Genomic DNA, 4,019 nt, shown 5'->3' on the forward strand with positions numbered 1-4,019 from the left:
TCTCTGGGCCTTCGTTTCCACGTCTGTAGTAATCGAACCTATCCTCATAGTTAATGTGTGTAAAGTGCTTGGAAAGTGCCTGGTCTAAGAAAAGCGCTCTGACTTTGCCATTGTCTGTGTATGTCCTAGGGTGAGCCCTCTCTCATGCATAGTCTGTGTATGTCCTAGGGTGAGCCCTCTCTCATGCATAGCCCTCTCTCATCCCAACTCTGGGCACCTCCCAAGACTGAATGTCTTGTCAAGACAATAGGTCTTCGAGACATTTTTAACCCCCCTGGCATGAGTCAGGAGCAGAGAAAGCTACAATTCCAAGACTCCTGACACTTTGGTCTCCAGATTCAGGGCACAGCTGGCAACAGCCTCTGTCCACCCAGCAGGTGATGGAAACCAATTTGCAAGTGCGAAGCCAGCTGGTGGGAAGATAAGGAGAGGGCAGAAGGGGCTGTGAGGCTGTTTTTACAGTACTTTTGTCCCTTGGGGGTGTCTTGCTCACCTCTGTGCGTGCTGTTGGGAGGCAGCTCAAAAAATAAAACACCATGGGCTCCTGGGCCAATGGCTTCCCCACTCTGTCCTGCCCCACCTCCGTGCAGGTTTGCGGGGGAGGTAGAGGAATCTGGTGACGACAGCACCTGACCAAAAGTCAGGAGATCTGTTTTTAGCCCAGCTCTGTCACCGATGCGCTGTGTGACCTTGACGAGTCACTTTTCCTCTCTGGGCTTCAGAGTCCTGCTCTGTCAAAATTGGGACACACTTCCTGCCCTTCCTTTCCAACCAGAGATGTGGGGAGTATAGAGAAACTCTTCAAAACTTCACCTCCTCCTTGAAGCCTTCCATATTGGATGGAACAAAAAGGGAATCCAAATCTTTCCCATCTCCCCTCCACCGTTCCCAGGCTAACCATGTGATGTTGATCACTAAGATATTGTTCGCTCATTGGTGGATTCCACAGGCTTGTTCAGTGCCGGTCTGAACATGTCCTTTTTGTCTTGTCTGCATTGGAAACTCATCCGGGGAGGGCTGTGCCTGCCTCCTTGCTCTGTGTGGCATGCAGAGTCTAGCACAGGAGGCTAGCATGACCGAGGCATGGCTTGGGGCTCTCAGTGGGGAGAAGGGTCCCATTGAATCCCTGTATCTGGAACTTAATGGGGCTGAGAACAGTGAATTGTTGGGGAAACAAGAGATGTGAAAAGTGCCTTGAAGAGTGAAACAGATAAATGTTATTCTCTGGATGGGGCACAGAACAATAAGGGGGGAGAGAGACGGGGGTGGTCAGCTCTGTTAAGCATAAGTTTTACAATCAGAAAATCGAGAAGGAAGCTAGTTCAATTTTAAGAAGCATGGAAATTCTGTGTCAGTTTCCAAAATAAAATGTTATTTTGTTTACACATGGACCAGTGTGTGTGTGTTTTCCACTCCAATTTTTTTTTTCCCCCAGGGCTTGGGCTGCTAGGGTCTTAATTCTAGGCTGGGCATATCTCAACTTCAAGGGGAGTAAGCCCAGCCTGTCAGCCTCTTCACTTCCCTACTGTTCTCTCCATCATCTGCCCCATCAGGTCTAACCCTCTATTCTCCTTCCCACAGCTGCCCTAACTGGTTTCAGCTTCTGTCAACCTCCAGCCCCCTAGCCCTTCTTCCCCTCTGCATTATGACCCCATCCCCTGGGAATACCCATACCCTTCCCACTCTTACCATCCTCCACCAAATGCCTGGCTGCCAAGGGACACCGAGCGCCTTTTATCCGTCAGTGTCCCATGCTCTGGATTTTACTACCTTTTTAAAACATACCAGTCCTGGGCTCCATTCCATCTACATCAAAGCAGGCTAACGTAGGGAGGGGCAGGTATTGTAGTCTATCCATCCCAGACTGTATTTTAAGAGCTCTTGGGGAATTAGCCTCCTCACATTAAGAAAATTCTAACAGGAACGTCACAGCACCATGGTAGACCAAAAGGGGAGAGATTTGGGGGTACATGTAGTTAATGGTAATAATAGTCACGATTTATTTCACACCTGTTATGTTCCAGGCACTAAACTAGGTGCCTGACATCCTTTGTCTAATTCCAACAACCCGGTGAAGCAAGCGTAATTATCGTGATAATAAAAACAAGAAAAGTCTCTGAGTACTTATGTGCTAAGCAATTCATCTTTATTGTCTTGTGTAACATTCACAGGACCTGTGAGGCAGGTGTTGTTGCCGTGTCCATTTTCCAAACAAGGGAACCAAGGCATAGATCAATTAAGTAAGTTGTCCTTTTTTACCCAGCAAACAAGCAATTGAGTGGAGTCCATGATTTCTCCTCTACATGCTCAACACATCTCCTCCTGGCAATGGGAAATTCCAGGTTGATGGGAGGGCAACTGGAACCAGGAACTGCTAGGGTGTGGAAGATGGTGGGATTTCATCAGCTCCAGACATGACCGTATTCCTTACATGGAGGGTGTCCATTTTGCTCTGGGACCCCAGCCCAGCCATCTGCCAAATGTCTCCTGGCTTTGCTGGCCTGTCTCAATAATCCTTTGCTGCCTCTTGCCCCATCTGGCTCATCAGAATCCCAGCACACTCATCGGGATACTGCCTCCTTCAGGAAGCCTTCCTGGATGACCCTAAACCAGAGCCCTTTGACCTTCTCTGGGACGTTGTGCACTCACGTGGCTATCCTCTTCATCCTTGGGGTAGGTACTGTCATCTGGCCCCCCTAACTAGGTGTTGAATTCCTCCAGGCTCTAACACGTAACAGGAAATCAGTACTCAGAGAATTCTCATTGAACAAATGCTGCACGTGGGCATTCCCCCTGGTCACTAGGGTCATGAATTTCATTCGGTGCCTCTGGTGAGGGAGGATGGGAGAGGGATGGCAGGAAACATGTGTGATCAGCCCAGGTACACACAATAGGGAGTGGTGAGGTCTGTGGCTAAGGAGAGTTTGCAGGACCACCTGAGGGGCTTACAATCAAATTCAGCCACCCCCGTTCCCCATAAATGCCTAGTACCTGATCACCCTGTGAACACTCCCATCATCTTCCCCTTTCCCTAGCTTTATTTTCCTACTTTGTGCATACAATCTTAAAACATATTCTTTATACCATTTATTATACTCAGCATTTTCCCCTCACACATGCTCTGCCTGAGGGTAGAGACTTGGTCTGTTTTGCACTCTACCGGAGGGAGCCCAGCCCCGGTGGTGCCTTGCACAAGATAGGCTCTCAACAGATCGGTGTTGAATAAATCATCAGTCCCTTGCATCTATCTACAGTGAAGAGAGCTGCCCCAGTCTCCCTGCAGTGTCCACGCTCCCCGAAACATTCCCGGTTCAGGGCAAGAAGAGCGAGGGGTCAAGGCAAAGCCGGTGGGGGTTACAACAACCCTCCCCCCCCCCCCCAGCCCCAAGGAGATGGCCTAGGGTCTATCTTGGGGACAGCAGGTCCAACAGGAACTAGGGCACGAGGTTTAATGCCTGCCCCATGGGGTCAACGGGGGCACTTCTGGGCGAAGGTGATGTGGGGGCGGGGGAGGATGGGATGGGGGAGGAGGGGCCGTCCCTCCAGAGCGCGCTCGCTCACACACACACACACACACACACACACACACACTCTCTCACCATACACGCACCCGCTCGTACCAGAACACGTAGGATTAGGAGAGGCCAGAAACCGACAGACGGACGGTCAGGGCCGGAAGAATGTCCCAGAAGGTGTGGACAGGGCAATGAGGGGAGGGGAGCGACGCCCCCGGCTCCGGAGAGCCGTTGCAGGGGGGCTGGGGAGGGGGGACGAGGGGCGGGCGGGCGCCCGCCGGGAGCAGCCCCTGGAGGCGGGCGCCGGCCGGGGACCTGGGGGAGCGGGTCCCCCCTCCGCGGGCGCCTGCTAAGCCGGGAGCTGCCTCCTCGGCACCTGCGCAGGCACCGCGCCGCCCTGCGCCGAGCTGCCATTGGCTCGCTAAAAATGCCTCTCTAATCTGCGCCCATCTGTGCACGCCTCCTCCTTCCTCCCCCCTCCCCCCCCCCCCCCCCCCCCCCCCC

This window comes from Herpailurus yagouaroundi, unplaced genomic scaffold (assembly GCF_014898765.1).
Source record: "Herpailurus yagouaroundi ecotype Mexico unplaced genomic scaffold, PumYag 139, whole genome shotgun sequence".
NCBI classification, from domain to species: Eukaryota; Metazoa; Chordata; class Mammalia; order Carnivora; family Felidae; genus Herpailurus; species Herpailurus yagouaroundi.